The sequence below is a fragment of the Erythrolamprus reginae genome, chromosome 2, assembly GCF_031021105.1.
Source record: "Erythrolamprus reginae isolate rEryReg1 chromosome 2, rEryReg1.hap1, whole genome shotgun sequence".
Taxonomy (NCBI): domain Eukaryota; kingdom Metazoa; phylum Chordata; class Lepidosauria; order Squamata; family Dipsadidae; genus Erythrolamprus; species Erythrolamprus reginae.
This window is the reverse complement of record NC_091951.1, coordinates 29,998,616-30,017,988: the sequence shown is the minus strand read 5'-3', so window position 1 is coordinate 30,017,988 and position 19,373 is coordinate 29,998,616. Positions and strand designations below refer to the sequence as shown.

The 19,373-nt window shown below is 42.1% G+C and overlaps 2 long non-coding RNA genes across 2 annotated transcripts in view; one reads left to right on the top strand and one right to left on the bottom strand.

Annotated features, from left to right (window-relative positions):
- LOC139163158 (uncharacterized) overlaps positions 1-19,373 on the bottom strand; it is a 94,998-nt gene that overhangs the window by 40,169 nt on the left and 35,456 nt on the right. The window lies entirely within an intron of this gene.
- LOC139163163 (uncharacterized) lies at positions 294-2,001 on the top strand. Its single transcript, XR_011558435.1, has 3 exons — positions 294-360; positions 671-733; positions 1,932-2,001. It is a non-coding gene; the product is annotated as an uncharacterized lncRNA (long non-coding RNA).

The following is a 19,373-nucleotide window of genomic DNA, read 5'->3' as shown; positions in this document are numbered from 1 at the left end:
TCTGGGTGTCCCTGGACAAGAGAACCGGAAGTTTACTGGTCGCGTTCTCAGACATGCCCTTACATTGTACCATTGCTCCTCCGGCTTCACCATAGGACTTTCTTCACCCATGTTCCCTTGGGCTTTTCCGGCTCCCCAGAAAAGGTTTTCTCGCTGTAGGCAGCCAGGATCTTATTCCACGGAGGAGTCGGAATCTGGGGAAAGTACCAGCTGTCACCAGCAAAGGGCGTTAAGGCAATACTGTACCGTTATTTGAGATCAACAGGGTAATTCTCCCTCTGTTCCTTGTTGCAGGACCCAGAAGAATGGAAGCATCCATACTTCTGACCCTCCTACCAAGAAGACCCCCCGGATTCGTAGGTCAGTATCTGGAGGACCCAGAGACTCCTTGGGCCTCTCCCTGCCTCCATCTTGGCTCCCTCGGCATTTGAAGTGAGCGATGGGAGGGAGGCCGTATTGCTGAAGAGGGAATTGGGGGAGAAGGGAGAGTTTGGGTTATGGGATTTTTTTGAAGGGGGGGATTCCTCCTGTCATTCCCACATTTACTCCAAAACCTCCATCCTTTCTTTATCATACAGAAGTAAAAGGGGATCTCTTGAAAAATCCTAGGGCAACTTATTGTGTGAGTGTGTCTTTGTGCCTTCATTTCAAGTCAGTTCTGCCCTTGCAGGTCAAAATGAAGCCCAGAGAGGATTGGATTGGAAGATACAACTGGGCTTTTCTCTACTTTCAGGTCAGCCTCTGCCGTTCCTGTATTTGTGGTTGTTTCTTGTTGCCTTAACATCCTGTTGCCTTTTCTCCCAGGCCTCTTTCCTGGGAAGTTGCCCATAAGAACCTTGTGAGAGAAACCAAGAGCCCTGAGTCATGTAGGGCTTGGACTCAGGATGCCCCAATCCAAGCACTCTCCTTTCCCGCATTTACTCCTCCAAGGGCTTATAGTTATAGTTTATTAGATTTGTATGCCACCCCTCTCCGAAGACTCGGGGCGGCTCACAGCAGAACAGTAATACAATACATTACAAATCCAATAATAAAAATTAAAACAATTTAAGAAAGCATTAATAACATAATAAAATCCCTAACTATGCAATCATACACATTCAACCTAATCTATCATACAGTAAGGCCAAAAACATAATAAAAGGGGGGGGAGGTGGTAATTATCACCACGCCTGGTGACAAAAGTGGGTCTTCAGCATTTTATGGAAGGCAAGGAGGGTGTGGACTGTTCAAATCTCTGGAGGGAGTTGATTCCAGAGGGCCAGGGCCACCACAGAGAAGGCTCTTCCCCTGTGTTTCGCCAGCCAACATTGTTTGGTCGACGGGACCCGGAGAAGGCCAACTCTGTGGGACCTAATCGGCCGCTGAGATTCGTGCGGCAGCGCAGTGTTCTCTCTAAATTTTTTTGGGGGTGGGCGGAAAAGTATAGTGTCTGAGCGGCAGTCCCTTCGGGACTGGACGGCACAGAAATAATAATAAAATTTCCCTCTCGGCTTCTGGGCAGGTTTGGAAAACTCTGAGTTGATGATGATTTTTAAGTGAGCGATTGCTCACTGCTCAGCTTAGAGGGAACTATGGCGGCAGGAGGCGGTCACGGAGATATTCTGGTCCGATGCCATGTAGGGCTTTATAGGTCATAACCAACACTTTGAATTGTGACCGGAAACTGATCGGCAATCAATGCAGACTTCCCAGACGATCCTGCGAGAGACCTTGAAATTCTCTCCACAAACTCCCCACCTTTTCCATAAAATTTCACATTTTACATATGGTAGCTTAGCCCAGCCCTCCCCCATCAGGACCCTTCACACAACCTCATAATCAGGACCCTTCACACAACCGCACAATCCTAGAAGAGGCTCTCTAGGCCCCCACCTTACACAGCTGTTCCCTGAATGCTGTCTGAAGAGGCTTCTTTGTTGTTCTGCTAGATCGGGATGGATTCCAAAGTGCAGCCCATCTTCAAATCCAGTCTGGGAATCCTGGGATCAGAGGTGAGTGTGTGGGGACTTCGTGATAGCTGTTTCTCCTTGCATAGGAACCTCCTTGGATCTTGGGATCAGGAGGAGCTACAGGTCGAGAGGATTCAAAGAGCTCTGGGGAAACAGCTAGCTCCCGGGGAAAGATTCACTATCCCCACTGAGGGAAGGTGTTTTGTAGGGCAGCTTTCCTCAAATTCTGGGGGTTTCAGCTGTCACAAGTGTCTCATGGTGTTTCTTCACAGGTCAAGGGGGAGCTTTGCTTGACTTGAACTTCCATTTTCACTGTCAAAGGTAAGGACCGTTTGGGAGATATTCCAGGGTTGGTTTGAGAATCAATCAAGAGTGAAGTAAACCTCATTCTTTTCAAAGTGCGAGTCTTTAAAAAAATCCCACTCCCCATTTTAACCAACATTACATGTCTGATCTGGAGAGCTGAGGAATGAGGACTCAGTTCATGAATGATCACCTATTTAATTCACTGTGCGGGGAAAGGGCCACCCCAAATTCTTCTCTTGGGAATTCCCCCTCCAGGACCCCATGAATAGGATGCCCAGCTCACCATCCTCCCCTCATCCTTTCTGGAAGACCCAATGTTGGTGTGTGCCAATTCATAGGTCATTTCACAGGGAAAAAGCACAAAATTAAATATTCCAAGCACTGATATTCCCTCCGATCAATGATTCATTATGAATTTGAAGGAAATTTTTATTTTTACGTGAAAGGACCTCCCTTTGCTTGCGCCGCCGCTGCGGCATCCTTCTTTGTAAAAATAAAAATAAATAAAAATAAAAAATCTGTAAAAATAAAAAACGATGGGATTCCGGGGGCGGAGCTTTGACGTCACGTAGTGTTCAGAGTTCAAGTTCGGGTTTGTCCGAACTTTGCGTGAAGTTCGTCCGAACTCACCGAATCCGAACACCGTTGGGTTCGCCTATCACTAATGTCTATGTCTCTTCAGCACTGGACTGCATTGGCTGCCAATTGGTTTCCGGACCCAATTCAAAGTGTTGGTTATGACCTATAAAGCTCTACATGGCATAGGACCAGATTACCTTTGGGACCGCCTTCTACCGCATGAATCCCAGTGCCCGGTCAGGTCCCACAGAATCTGGCCTTCTCCAGGTCCCGCCAACTAAACAATGTTGTTTAGTGGAGCCTAGGGGAAGAGCCTTCTCTGTGGGGGGCCCGGCCCTCTGGAATCAACTCCCCCCCAGAGATTTGCACTGCCCCCACCCTCCTTGCCTTTCGTAAGAACTTGAAAATGCACCTATGTCGGCAGGCTTGGGGTCACTAGACCCCAGCCTCTACCCAGTAAATGTATTAAATGTGATAGTATGGGTGTGATTGTTCCTTTTTAAATGACTAGTTTTAAGACAATATTTTAAAGTAATTATTCTATTAATTGGCTTAGAAATGTTTTATATTGTATCTTTTTTAATCAAAATTTTGTGAGCCACCCCGAGTCCACAGAGAGGGGCGGCATATAAGTCCGATTAATAAATAATAAATAAATAAATATCCAGTATTTCAATGCAATTTTTCTCAGTGCCTCCAAATACCTAATATTTATCGTTTTCAGGAGAAGGCGGAACCAGATACAGAGAGTATTTTATCCTGCACTTAGGCTGTTTGGCAATTTGTGGTAAGTTTCAGGAAGTGGCTTTTTGCAATCTTCATAAATCTCTGTTTGAATAGAAAAAGGCAGAATTATCTCTCATTGTCCATCCATCTATCCATCCATCCATCCACCTCATCCTATTGGGTAGTTGTAAGGGCAGCAGGAGGTCCCAGGGGTCAGCATTAAGGACCTGAGTCCGGACTCATCCTTCACAATGAAAAAAGGCAGAAACCAGGCAGATGCTTTTCATTTTGAGGGTTGGTTGCATCCAGAAAAGTTATGAACAATTAAACTGCATCAAGGATATTTTCCCTCTTGGAGTTCAAGATGTGCCTCACGTTGCTTTCTCCTTTTCTTTTTAACTTTAGTTTTTAATTATTGGATTTGTACCATATTGTTTATTGTTGTTGTGAGCCGCCCTGAGTCTTCGGAGTGGGGCGGCATACAAATCTAATAAATTATTATTATTATTATTATTATTATTATTATTATTATTATTATTATTATTAATTATTGTTATTCTTGCTCCTGAAGGAGAATTCTAGGAGGCCTCCTGATATCTTCTGCCTTCCAAGGAAGATCGCTAAACTTTGCTGGTAAGTCCTTTTGACACACAACGATTGGCCCTCAGTTGATTCTCTTCCACAGGATTCCAGGATTTAGGGATTATGAGAAGACTCCCAACAGCCACATATTTCTCTCTGCTCTTCTGGCTACTCCTAAATAGCCTAGTTGGACAAATAGCCATGAGGACTGAGTGTTGACAAATCCAAAGTATCTTCTGTAGTTTTCATGGGAAATTCATCCCAGGGCCAGATCTATACATCGCTTAGAACCTAACATATATGCTAAAGAGGAGGACCTGGGAACACCAAAGGACACCACTCCTCCTAATTAAACCTTTCCCACATTGCATTCTAGGGAATCTCCCACATCTGAGTGTCCGGATCCAGCTGGTGGCTAGGTTAAGAACATAAGAAGAACCATGCTGAATCGGGCCAAAGCCAAGGGAATCCTGCCTGCCTCAACCAACATAGGTTTCATCAGGAGCTCCTGGACCAATATTAGAAGAAAGCCTACAGCTCCTGGTCATGTATCTGCAGGGTGTTAGCATCACAATAAACTGTCCAGATATATGCACAGCTGTGCAGGAGGACTAGATAAGATATCAGAATATAATGTGGCAATGAAGGAACCAGATAAAAGACGAAGATACGTTTGTAGAAAACAGTAGTTTTACTCTTAAGTGCAAAATATCTGGAGAGAGGGGAAAGGACTAAATTATTTACGGGACCGTCTTTTGGATTTTAGAAATTGTTCTTTTTTTTTTTCTTGACTTCTTTTTATTGTTATTATTATTTGTAATTTTATACTGTTGTACTCCGTCCTGAGTCCTTCGGGATTGGGTGGCATAGAAGTCTAATTAATTTATTGATTGATTAAATATAAATAAGTACTACTCTACTCACTATTTAACTCATGCTCAAACTGCTCTGGCCAGCCAACTAACAACCAACAACAACAACAACAGCAAACAACAGCAGATGATCAATCATGGTGAAGTTGATTTGCATCTTATAATGCTCTGGCCCAATCAGGTTGCAGTTTACACCCTATAACTCAGCATTAACATGCTTTACATTCTACTTTTACCTTATATGGTAATACAATGTAATATCACCTTAATCCTGACATAAACATCCGAGAAATAAATCAGAGTTCACACCTTGGCCTTCTTCCAATTTATTAACAGAACCATGTGTGATAGGAACTGTAGTCAAACTGATACTAGCGTTTCCTACAGTTCTCCACTCAGATTTAAGGTTCACCCCTCATCCCCACATTCACAAGTTCAGCACGTGGATCACTCCGGTTCTTTCAATGTCCACGCTCCAGCCCCGTACTTCCGGGTGGTGCTGAGCTAAGGGTGACCTTGAATCTTCTGGAAAGAATTAGTTGTGGGCCAGTAACTTTCCCCTCTCATGCAACCACCCCTCCCCAATTTCCACAGAACTACTCTAATTGTGGCTGGCCAAAGTATCTACTCAAATGATGGCTTGGGCCTAACACAAAAGGACTCTGCAAAAGGAAGGCCCTGTTGATACTTCCTCTATGAAAAATTTCATATATTCAGGAAGTTCACTTGCCTTTTTACTCTGAGGGGTTGGTATGATCCAAAATTAGCCCCACAACATTCTCCAGAGTTATTCGAATTTGCACTCTTATCACTCAAAGCACTTTAAGCTAGAGTCATATTTTATTATGTGATTGGAAATATTATGCATCTGAAAATTGGGATTCTTTTTATAAGTCATTTTTCCTGGAAATTTAACAGACCTCAGGGATTCCATCTATTAAAAATAGGAATTGAATCAAAAAATTTATTTTTATACTGGGATTTTCTTTCACCTGAAATATGAATACTAAAGTATTTTGATAGAGAGAAAAAGAGTGACCATAACATATCAAAAATGCAGGTGAAAACTATATTCGGTATAAAGCCAGATATTTCTTGAATGGGTAAAATAAATAAATGAACTTGTATTTGCTTTATTTTAACTGCGGGAAAACTGATAAAATTACAAAATTGATTTGTGATTAGGATTGGATATCAGAGTTCTATCAAGGAACTAATTTTTAGTAATTGTTCCGTTAAAAACCTTAAAAACCTGTCTCACTGCTATTGATATAGAAAATGTTTACCTGAAGATGTATTTGAGACCAGTTCTGTGAATAAAAAAGAATAAAATAATATTTTCTGTATCAAAGTTTGCCTGCTTTTGTCTCCTGGGTGTAGAATCAGGGGATGAGGTGGGTGGCTGTCCTGGATGAAGAAGCCACATGGCTTTGCATTCCCCCGGAGTCGGCTGTGGTTTACTGGACATGGAGTAGAGTGGTACCTGTACTTACAAACTTAATTCGTTTCGTCACCAGGTTCTTAAGTAGAAAAGATTGTAAGAAGAAGCAATTTTTTCCCTTCGGAATCAATGTAAAAGCAAATAATGCGTGCACTAGACCCCGTAGAGCTCCATGGTTCAATGAGGAGCTCCGGGAGTTGAAACGCCAGAACAGACGTCTAGAGAAGCGATGGAGGAAGAGTAAGTCCGAATCCGATCGAACACTTGTAAGAGCTTTTATTAAGACCTACAAAGTGGCGCTCTCATGCCGCCCTGATTGCATCAACGGAATCCCGCCCAGCTGCTCTGTTTAGAGTGACCCGCTCCCTTCTAAATCAGAGGGGAGTTGGGGAGCCCTTGCAGGACAGTGCCAAGGAATTTATCTTGCTGATAAAGTTGCTCGGATCCGGGCAGATCTCGACTCCAATTGTATAGTAGTATCGACTGACAACGAGTCAGTTGAGGTGAGTGGGGCTAAACGTCTTTGTCCATCCGTCTAGGAGGAGTTTGACTTGGTGACACCTGATGAAGTGGACAAGGCCATCGGAGCTGCAAGTTCCGCCACCTGTTTACTGGATCCATGTCCCTCTTGGTTGGTTTCAGCCAGCCGAGAGATGACACGGAGCTGGGTCCAGGAGATTGTCAACGTCTCCTTGGGGAGGGGGTCCTTTCTGGCTCCTTATAAGGAGGCACTTGTACGTCCCCTCCTCAAGAAGCCTTCCCTGGACCCAGCCATGCTCAACAAGTATCGTCCAGTCTCCAACCTTCCCTTTATGGGGAAGGTTGTTGAGAAGATGGTGGCGCTCCAACTCCAGCGGTCCTTGGAAGAAGCCGATTATCTAGGCCCTCAGCAGTGTGGTTTCAGGACCGGCTACAGCATGGAAACTCAGAGAGGGTGTCCTCCTCGATCCACAGCTTACATTAGAGCACCATCTTTCGGCTGTGGTGAGCAGGGCGTTTACCCAGGTTTGCCTGGTGCACCAGTTGCGGCCCTATCTGGACCGGGAGTCACTGCTCACAGTCGCTCATCCCTTATCACCTCAAGGTTCGGTTACTGCAATGCTCTCTACATGGGGCTACCTTTGAAAAGTGTTCGGAAACTTCAGATCGTGCAGAATGCGCCCGCGAGAGTTATCGTGGGGCTTCCTAGATTCGCCCACGTTTCTACAACACTCTGTGGCCTGCACTGGCTGCCGATTGGTTTCCGGTCACAATTCAAAGTGTTGGTAATGACCTTTAAAGCCCTTCACAGCATTGGACCAGAATACCTCCGGAACCGCCTTCTACCGCACGAATCCCAGCGGTCGATAAGGTCCCACAGAATTTGGCAGGCCCCAGGGGAAGAGCCTTCTCTGTGGCGGCCCTGGCCTTCTGGAATCAACTCCCCCTGGAGATTAGAACGGCCCCCACCCTCCTTGCCTTTCGCAAGTTACTCAAGACCCACCTATATCGCCAGGCATGGGGGAATTAAGACATCTCCCCCAGGCTTTCTTATATTTTATGTTTGGTATGTATGTGCTGTATAGTTTTTTAAATTGTTGGGGTTTTTAATATAATTTTATTATTAGATTTGTTCCATTGTTATACTGTTTTTATTATTGTTGTGAGCAGCCCCGAGTCTTCAGAAAGGGGTGGCATACAAATCTAATAAATTGAATTGAAATTGAATTGAATTGGGGAAACCACAGGGAGGGTTGAGGCCCTGATTTTCCCCAGGAGATTCCTAGAGAGGCCCCACAGAGGTTTCTCCCCACCTTTTCCATCCCTGTTTCCTCACAGGAGATTCCTAGAGAGGCCCCACAAAGGCTTCTCCCCACCTTTTCCGGCCCTCTTTCCTCTCAGGAGATTCCTAGAGTGGCCCCACAGAGGCTTCTCCCTGCCTTTTCCGGCCCTGTTTCATCTCAGGAGATTCCTAGAGAGGCCCCACAGAGGCTTCTCCCCGCCTTTTCCGGCCCTGTTTTCCCCCAGGAGATTCCTAGAAAGGCCTCACAGAGGCTTCTCACCACCTTTTCCATCCCTGTTTCCTCCCAGGAGATTGCTAGAGAGGCCCCACAGAGGCTTCTCCCTGCCTTTTCTGGTCCTGTTTCCTCCCAGGAAATTCCTAGAAAGGCCCCACGCCCACGGAGGCTTCTCCCTGCCTTTCCCGGTTACAATTTCGGAGGCTCAGGTTTGTAAGTGGAAAAAGGTTCTTGAGAAGAGGCAAAAAAAAATCTTGAACACCCGGTTCTTATCTAGAAAAGTTTGTAAGTAGAGGCGTTTGCAGGTACCACTGTTCAAGTAGACCTCAACATATGACCACAATCAAGGCTCAAATTTATGTTTCTAAGTGAAATATTTGCCCCATTTTATGACCCTACTTGTCCTATTTGTTAAGTGAATCACTACAGTTGTCACATTAGTATTACCATTTTTAAGTGAATCTGGTTTCTCCCTTGACTTTGCTTGTCAGGAGGTCCCAAAAGGTGATCACATGACCCAGGGACACTGCAACCCTCATTAAGTGGGAGATGAAATTATCTCTGTGGGTCCACTTGCAGGGAGGGAAGAGACCGAAGGAAATCCCAACACATTTTTTCTAGGGAGGTGGGGAAACGCAGCTACAGTATTTAATCACTGGCTGAAGGTATTTTTGTAACAAAATATCTTTGGGGTCCAAAAAATAATAATAATAGCGAGTTGCAGTGGTCGGGAATCGAACCCGCGTCAAAAAGGAGAACCTACCACTAAAACACAGTTAAAAAGAAGAAGATTCGTTCTGTCTCTTCTACACTAACTTGTTGATTCATGCCTTTACTGGGCGTATTTCTCCAATATATATCGCCTCCCACCTTATAGATGCACGCCTCTTTCCCTCCAAGTTTTGCCCTAATTTGGAAAAAGTTTCCTCGCAGAAGAGCTTCGCTTCTTCAGCCCGGTTCCTCCTCCGCCGCCCAGGCTGGCCAGACGCTGCGAAGCCTATTTGCTCATTCCACCCCCCACCATCATCCCCAGCCGCCCCTCCATCCTTCTCCACCCCTTGCGTCCTCCATCTCCCCGAACCAGAGGTAGGCAGAGTTGGCTCTTCTATGACTTGTGGACTTCAACTTCATGTTAGCTCAGGAATTCTGGGAGTTGAAGTCCACATGTCATAGAAGAGCCAACTTTTGCCTACCCCTGCCCCAAGCCAAAAGCTCTGCCTTCGAAGGAGCTGGGGTAGCTTTATAATTTGGTGTCCAATGGGCACGAAAGGCGCATGCGCACAGGACCTTTGCTGGAATGCAAGCCGAGCAATGGAGATGGGAGGGGGGAATTCCCCCGGAGAGGGTCTCTAGCTCACAAGTGACCAACCACTGGTGGTCCGTGAAAACATTTTGGAGGTCTGCGGTGCACCCGGGTGGAGGAGCTGCTCTGGGATGACCAATGGGCCAGTCCTGTGACTAGAGCTCCGGGATATGGAACCGGCCAGGCAGCTCACGGTGGGGTTGGAAATCTCAGCTGTAGGTTGGAAATCAAAGTTGTGTGAAACTTGCAACTTTGCAGCTTAGCCCTCACCGGCCGGAATGAAGTAATGATGCAGGGGGGGGCGGCACAGGCGGGCCGAAGCAACGGGTGTCGTAACCTGCGGCTCGTTCTTCCCCCTGTTGTGGCTTCCTGTCAGTTGAACCCACCAGTGGCTGGCTCGCCCTCCGCCCTCCCCTCCCCTTCAAGTCACTCCCAGCCTGGCCTGACAAGGGAAGGCCGGAGGATGAAGGTTTGCTCCAAATTCAAGAGCGGGAGCGAACCGTCCAGTACCAAGAAAGGCCGAAGGAGCGACCGCAAGACCCAGAGAGTGCCGCAGAATCAGAAAGAGAGAAAGAGAGAGACAGAGAGACAGTCAGATAGGCAGAGGAAGTAAGAGAGAGATGAAAGCGGCAGAAAGAGATGAAAGAGAGAAACAGAGGAGGGGGGAGAGAGAGGCAGAGAGGGAAAGCAAGTGGGGAAAAGAGAAGTGAGATAGAGAGAGGGGGAGAGGGGGAGGGGGAAACAGAGAGGGGGAAAGAGATGAGAGAGGCAGAGAGAAGGGGGAAGAGAGATGAGAGAGTGAGGGGCAGAGAGGGAAAGAGAGAGGGGAAAAGAGAGATGAGAGAGACAGAGAGAGGGAGAGGGAGAGATGAGAGAGAGCTAGAGAAGGAAAGAAAGTGGGGAAAACAGAGAGGAGAGAGACAGAGAGAGGCGGAGAGAGAGAGAAAGAGAGGCGGAGAAAGAGATGAGAGAGAGACAGGGAAAGAGGGAGGAGGGGAGGGAATGCCCGAAGGACCCCGTCCTCACTGGAAACGCAGGCGCTTCAGCAAGCGGCGCACTAGATTTGTATTAGTGATATGCGAGATTATGAATGTGGTGGTGGTCCCTGAGGTCCGAAAGGTTGGGGGCTCCTGCTCTAGCTCAAGGGCCAGAAAGGGGCGGGGCACCTTGTAGGGTGATTGCCAATACGTGGTAAGTGTGGATGGTAAACAAACAACAACAACGAAGACGGGGTGGGGGGGAGCCAGGCGCCGGACGAGAGGGACGCTTCCCATGTAAGCACCGGGGGCGGCGAAGGAAAGAAGGATCGCTGGGCGGGCCGCAGGGGGTTGCCACCGACCCCCGAGGCAGCTACAGCTAAGCTTCTTGGTCATCGGCTGAACGGAGGCAAGAGGATGCCATTAGTCTGGCGGCGAAGCTAACAGCGCGGAGCTTAAAGCAGATTGAAGTCCTCTGGTTGAGACCACAATTTTTTTTTCTCATGGGAGACCACAATTTTTAAATAAACAGCAGCGAACTAAAACCTTTTAAAACAGAATAAAAATAGATTTTTCTTTTCTTAAAATGGACCGTGATTAAAAGAATTGGAGAAGTGAAATTAAGAGCGTTTTAAAATAAAGCTATTAAGTTGGACTGCTTCTAAGGAAATTGCTGTGCCAGTTGATTTTTAAACTTTAATCATTCGAACACTTAAACGACTTAATATAACTCCAAGTAAATAAATCTTCTGTGAAATCAAACTGTCCCCTTCGGAAGCAACACTGATTGACAATCAATTTCACATGCTGTTGTGCATATTCAACTTTGTACAGAACCAAGTATTCAATGAGAAGACACGGAGAAAGCCTTCGATAAAATTATCTGGCAATAATTTATCATACAACTGGAAAAAAATGAAATTTGGCGATAAATTTACAGGTTTCCTCAGAACAATATATAACCATCAAGAAGCTAGAGTGATAGTTAATACAGGCTTGACTGATGAAATACAAATAAAGAAAGGGGTATGGCATGGTTGCCCACTAGCACCTTTAATTTTCATCCTGGCATTAGAAACATTATTAATCAATATAAGAAACAATAAGGAGATAAAAGGCCTAAGGGTGAAAAAAGAGGAAATTAAAGGCATACACCGATGACCTGGTCTTCATTCTGGAGGACCCATCAGAGACTAGTAAACCCTTACTAGATGAGATTGAGAAATTTGGAACAGTTACTGGTCTAAAAATAAATAAAAACAAAACTAAGATAATAATTAAAAACATGATGGTGAAGCAGGTCTCGAAATTAGAAAACACTCTAGGTATTAGTATTAGTACTAGGTCCCACAGAGTCAGCCTTCTCCAGGTCCCGTCGACTAAACAATGTCGTCTGGCGGGACCCAGGGAAAGAGCCTTCTCTGTGGCGGCCCCGACCCTCTGGAACCAGCTCCCCCCAGAGATTAGAATTGCCCCCACCCTCCTCGCCTTTCGTAAGCTCCTTAAGACCCACCTCTGTGGTCAGGCCTGGGGGAATTGAGATACTCCTTTCCCCCCAGGCCTATACAAGTTATGCATTGTATGTTTGTGTGTATGTTTTGTTTTTTAATAAGGGGGTTTTTAATGATTTTTTAATTATTGGATTTCTAATATATTGTTTCTATTGTTGCTGTGAGCTGCCTTGAGTCTGCGGAGAGGGGTGGCATACAAATGTAATAAATAATAATAATAATAATAATAATAATAATAAAATAATTACAAAAAAGGTTAAATATTTGGGAATAACACTGTCTTCAAAATGCAGTTCAATCAAAAAGGAGAATTATGATAATATAATACAGGCCATTAATACCAACCTAGACAAATGGTCTACCCTCCAACTATCTCTTCTAGGCAGGATTGCCTTAATTAAAACGAATGTGTTACCAAAAGTGTTGACAAATGTATCTTTTTCTTTTATGCACGCTGAGAGCATATGCACCAAGACAAATTCCTTGTGTGTCCAATCACACTTGGCCAATAAAATTCTATTCTATTCTATTTTATTTTGCATTTGATATTTTTGACATCTGGACTGTTGCAATGGTTATAATTGAAGACTGCAGTGACATCTAGTGTCAAGCTTAGTCTTTTTTTCTTTTGTTTTTTGGCTACATTTAGCTATTGCGTTCTGTTTTCTTGGAATGTTGTTGTGTGGACTACATGATTTTGTTCTTTTAGAATTCTTTATTGGCCAAGTGTGATTGGATACACAAGGAATTTGTCTTTAGTGCATATGCTCTCAGTGTACATAAAAGAAAATATACATTTGTCAAGAATCATGAGGTACAATACTTCATCATTGTCATAGGGGTCAATCAAGCAATCGAGAAACAATCAATATTAATAAAAATCTTAAGGATGCAAGCAACAAGTTTCTTTGTTTTAATATCTCTTTTGTTTTGGAACAGTAAATTGCTTTCAGATTTAAAACTTAAAGAGTTTGGGGTTTTTTTGTTTTTTTAAACTGCATTTAGTTTTGCCCTTGACTTTAGTTATAATTATTTGCCAGTGCATAACATCTGGTGTTTTTGATTTATGCTGGTAGCTAAAAAGTCATATTTTGTAAGTTCTTTCTTTTTGTGACCTCTCAGACCAATGTTTATTTTAATTCTCTCCTTGATTTTGATTTGAATCATTGGATTAGGGCAACAAGAGTCTGGAGATCTGAATGCAAAGTGTTTGTAATTTGTAATTTGCATTAAAAAAAATATTGTTAATGCTTTTACTTTTTTATTTTTCCTTTCTCTTTTTGTTTTTTCTCTCACCTTCTTTTTTTAAATGCTTTTGCCCTTTTGAAGAGCCTGAAGATTGAAGAGTTTCAAGGTCCTCTTCTTTTCTCTTTTGCTTTTTGGTTTTTTCTTTTGGATTTGGATTTAATTTTTACAAACATTGGATTAGGGCACAGAAGAGCCTGAATATACATAATATTGATATTGATATTAGTATTGATATTGATATTGATATTGATATCAATAATGATGATTATGATGAAGTGGTTAGCTCTGGCCCAGCTCCTACCCCAAGGACTATGGATTGGGGGAGACATCCACATGCTTGCAGGCCTGTTTTGCTCCCGGTGGAATCTGCTGATGAAGGCTCCTCTGACCAAGAAGACATGAGTGACAGGGAGGAGGAGAGTGTGGCAGACAGTTCAGAAGGAGATCAATTATCTAGCTCCTCCTTGGATTCAGAACAAGAGTTAATGAAACAGCCACACATGAGGACAGCCATGCATAGGCAGCATCAACTGAGAGATTATTATCAAAGAAAATGAGTCCACCTGTGGTTGGGTGGGGCTGTGGTTAGCTCTGGCCCAGCTCCTGTCCCAAGGACTGTGGATGCGGGGGAGACATCCATATGCTGCAGGCCTGTTTTGCCCCCCACCCCATGGAATCTGCTGAGGAAGGCTCCTCTGACCAAGAAGACATGAGTGACAGGGAGGAGGAGAGTGTGGCAGACAGCTCAGAAGGAGATCAATTATCTAGCGCCTCCTTGGATTCAGAACAAGAGTTAATGATACAGCCACGCATGCGGAGAGCGATGCATAGGCAACAACAACTGAGAGATTATTATCAAAGAAAATGAGGCCACCTCTGGTTGGGTGGGGCTGTGGTGATTAGTGAGGCTGCTATAAATAGCAGCCTGTGGGTTTGGCCATTGTGGAGGATTATCTGATCATTGTGTTTGGTGCCTGCTTTGCTGACTTTGACCTTTGTGTGCTGATTTTTCCCCGCTTTGAAACTAAACCAGAGCAAAGTGTGTTTCACTTTGTGAAAGAAGGACTGTGAATTGCCTCACAGCTGCAAGTTAAGTATCACAGAACTGATAAGGGACTTGTACAAATTACCAGTTTGTTTGGAGACGAGTGCTCTTTGCTATACAAAAAGAGGGCTTCGTTTATTTGCATTTTCGGTATAAAGAACATTGTTTTGAATTTTCAAACATGTGTGTGTCTGAAATTGTATCTGTGCATTTTTGGGAGGATTCTACCAGAGAGCTCGACAGAAAATAATAATAATAATAATAATAATAATAATAATAATAATAATAATAATAATAACAACAACAACAATAATAATAACAACAACGACAACAATAATAATTGTTCTGTCTGGGTGCCCCCAGACTTCAACACCAACTGAAAAAAGCAGCCAGACACGCTGGTAAAAAGCAAAGTCACTTTATATCTTTGAAAACAAACACAGAGAAAAAACTGTTCTTACAAACTGGGATGCTATGAGGCTTCACAGAAGAGTCACGACGGCCAGACAATACAACAGGCTTCTTGCTGGCACACACATCACTGTAGAGAATAAAAACCCCGCCTCCCCCAGGGTTTCAGCCTTCAAGGCCACAAGCCAGAATCAGAGACACCAAGGATTGAAGCAAGGTCACAGAACTCCCAAAAGATAACTCTCCACGATACAGGAAGGGCGGGCCTGCCTTTTCAACCTTTCTGGGGAGAACCACACCCAAACCCAGCTGTTGCCTATTAGGGATGGAAATACCTGGCTAATTGTCCCCTTCGTTGTGCTGCTCTTCTCTGCCTGAGATCGATGATGGCTTGTGCGTTCTCATCTAAGGACTCCAGGCTACTCGCTGGGGAGAGCTCCCCCCCGGGGGTCTCAGGCTGTTCTCCCTCTTCCTCGGCCTGACATTCCTCCTCCCCGTCTGCCTGGTCCTCCTCCTCCTCCTCCTGTTCCTCGTCCTCCCCCTCTGAGCTGGGAGCCGGCAGAGTTCCAGCTGTTCCCTGAGGAGCCTCAGACGGAATCACAACAAATAATAATTTAAACTTGTATGCTGCCCCACTCCAAAGACTCGGGGCGGCTCACAACAACAATGGAACAATGGAACAATACAAATACAAATCTAATAATTAAAACTGTAACTAAAACTCATTACCTTAAAAACAATCGATACTACACAATCATAACCACACATAACTTTCAATGGTCAGAGGGAGGGGATACACTAGTTACCCCATGCTTGGTGACATAGATAGGTCTTAAGGCTCTTGCAGAAGGTGAGGAGGGGGGGCAGTTCGAATCTCCAGAGGGAGTTGATTTCAGAGGGTTGGGGCCACCACAGAGGAGGTTCTTCCACTAGGCCCCACTAGATGACATTATTTGGTCGACAGGACCTGGAGAAGGCCAACTCTGTGGGACCTAATTGGCCGCTGGGATTTATGTGGCAAAAGGTGGTCCCGTAAGTATTCTGGTCCAATTATTATTATTATTATTATTATTATTATTATTATTATTATTATTATTTATTAGATTTGTTATGCCGCCCCTCTCCGAAGACTCGGGGCGGCTCGCAACAATAATAGAAACAATATAACAGTGAAACAAGTCTAATATTAAAAATAAAACATATCTAAAACCCCAGCAATTAAAACCATACAACACAATGCCATGTAGGGCTTTGTAGGTCATCACAAACACTTTAAATTGTGTCCGGAAACTAATTGGCAACCAATGCAGGTTGTGGAGTGTTGACCTGTGTTTGGATTAAATACCTGTGTTTGGATTACAGTTTTTGTTTGATTTCCTACAATAATTGGATTAGGACAAAGAAGAGCCTGAAGTACATACATCTTTACACCTATATTTGGATTAAAAATATTTGACGATATGATGACAAGAAAGATACCACTATATTATGACAGCAGAAGCTACGCCATCTTCTCATACTTCAACTCCGAAATGACGGATACAACAACGCTGATTGATAAAACTAATGATTTGGATATATGTATTGTGTTGTATATATGGAGATAAAAAATTTAAAAAATGATTTACATGGGGCTACCTTTTAAGAGTGTTCGGAAATTTCAGATCGTGCAGAATGCAGCTGCGAGAGCAATCATGGGCTTTCCCAAATATGCCCATGTTACTCCAACACTCCGCAGTCTGCATTGGTTGCCGATCAGTTTCCGGTCACAATTCAAAGTGTTGGTCATTATCTATAAAGCCCTTCATGGAACCGGACCAGGGTATCTCCGGGACCGCCTTCTGCCGCAAAAATCCCAGCGACCGGTTAGGTCCAACAGAGTTGGTCTCCTCCGGGTCCCGTCAACTAAACAATGTCATTTGGCGGGACCCAGGGGAAGAGCCTTCTCTGTGGTGGCTCCGACCCTCTGGAATCAGCTCCCTCCAGAGATTAGAATTGCCCCCACCCTTCTTGCCTTTCATAAACTCCTTAAAACCCACCTCTTCTGTCAAGCGTGGGGGAACTGAAACATCTCCCCCTGTCTATGTAGTTTTCTGTGTACGATGATGACTGTATGTATGCTTTTATATATTGGGGTTTCTTGTTTTTTAGACTTTTTAAAATGTATTATTGTTATTTTAGATTCCAACTATTAGATTTGTTATTATATATTGTTTTTATCATTGCTGTAAGCTGCCCCGAGTCTATGGAGAGGGGCGGCATACAAATCTAATTAATAATAATAATAATAATAATAATAATAATAATAATAATAATAATAATAATAATAATAATAATAATAATATAAAAAAATAAAAATATTCTGTGTCTTCCTTCTCTTTAATTTTAAGTGTTAGTATATCCATTTCCATATATTTTAGCATTTATTTTATTATCTTCTCTTCTGTAGGAATCACTACTTTTTCCAATGCTGTGCAAATACAACATTGTATTTGCCAAAGACAGGCTACAAAAATGGTGGAAAGTCTTAAGCATAAAACTTATCAGGAAAGACTTCATGAACTCAATCTGTAAAGTCTGGAGGACAGAAGGGAAAGGGGGGACATGATCGAAACATTTAAATATGTTAAAGAGTTAAATAAGGTTCAGGAGGGAAGCGTTTTTAATAGGAAAGTGAACACAAGAACAATCTGAGGTTAGTTGGGGGAAAGATCAGAAGCAACGTGAGAACAAACTTCCAGCAGACGTGGTTGGTAAATCCACAGTAACTGAATTTAAACATGCCTGGGATAAACATATATCCATCCTAAGATAAAATACAGGAAATAGTCTAAGGGCAGACTCGATGGACCAGGAGGTCTTTTTCTGCTGTCAATTTTCTATGTTTCTTTGTTTCTAAATACAAATCTAGCCGCTGTTAACACATGTATTATTAGATTAGAATTAGTATTATTCCCTGAAAATAAGACCCTGTATTATATTTTTGGACCCTTAAAATATGGCCTTTGCCTTATGATTGGGTGCAGACATTCCCCCGCTCCTAGTGGGTCGCTTCGGGGTTCTCCAAATCAGAAGGCACAGACGTGAATTTGTTCAAGGTGAGAGGACCCTGACTAAGATCAGGGGAGCTCCTTTTATAGTTTACAGACAATTAGAGGACAGGATACATGTGACAAGCCAGGTCCAATACAAAATGATTGCACAATACTGCAGAAAAGTTAATCCAATTGGAAAGGTACAATTCAACAAGGTAAGTGAGGTAGTGAAGTGAGGAATTCGCTGAACCATGCCTTTTGTGGGATGTGCTTAGGTCAGGGAAGGAAGACACGAGGGTTTGGACTTTAGCATAGGTTAAACCTGAGTACGGCCCTTCAGCTATACACAGGTATTTCCATCTGCTGAAAGTCAAACAGGGGACAACACATACGTGTCTTACAGCAGTAGCTTGGACACCATGTTGCAACAATTGGGGGGGTCTTATTATTTTCGGGGTGCAGGAGGCAGGCCAGCCCATGAGTCATGAATCTTACTGGAGTCTTGCAACTCCTGGCATCCCTCAGCCAGTCTGTATTTTTTATTATTTTATTTTATTTTATTTTATTTTATTTCATTTCATTTCATTTATTTTATTTTATTTCATTTCATTTCATTTCATTTCATTTATTTCATTTTATTTTATTTTATTTTATTTTATTTATTTTATTTTATTTTATTTTATTTTATTTTATTTTATTTTATTTTATTTTATGTTATGTTATGTTGTTATATTTTATTTTATTTTATTTATTATTTTATTTTATTTTATTTCATTTCATTTATTTTATTTTATTTTATTTCATTTCATTTCATTTATTTCATTTCATTTCATTTCATTTCATTTTATTTTATTTTATTTTATTTTATTTATTTTTATTTTATTTTATGTTATGTTGCTATATTTTATTTTATTTTATTTTATTTTATTTATTTTATTATTTTATTTTATTTTATTTTATTTTATTTTATTTATTTTTATTTTATTTTATTTTATGTTATGTTGTTATATTTTATTTTATTTTATTTTATTTTATTTATTTTATTATTTTATTTTATTTTATTATTTTATTTTATTTTATTATTTTATTTTATTTTATTTTATTTTATTTTATTTATTATTTTATTTTATTTTATTTATTATTTTATTTTATTTTATTTTATTTTATTTTATTTTATTTTATTTTATTTTATTTTATTTTATTTTATTTTATTTTATTTTATTTTATTTTATTTTATTTTATTTTATTTTATTTTATTTTATTTTATTTTATTTTATTTTATTTTATTTTATTTTATTTTATTTTATTTTATTTTATTTTATTTTATTTTATTTTATTTTATCTTATTTATTGCATTTATATGCCGTTCACTTCGAAATGGACTCTGA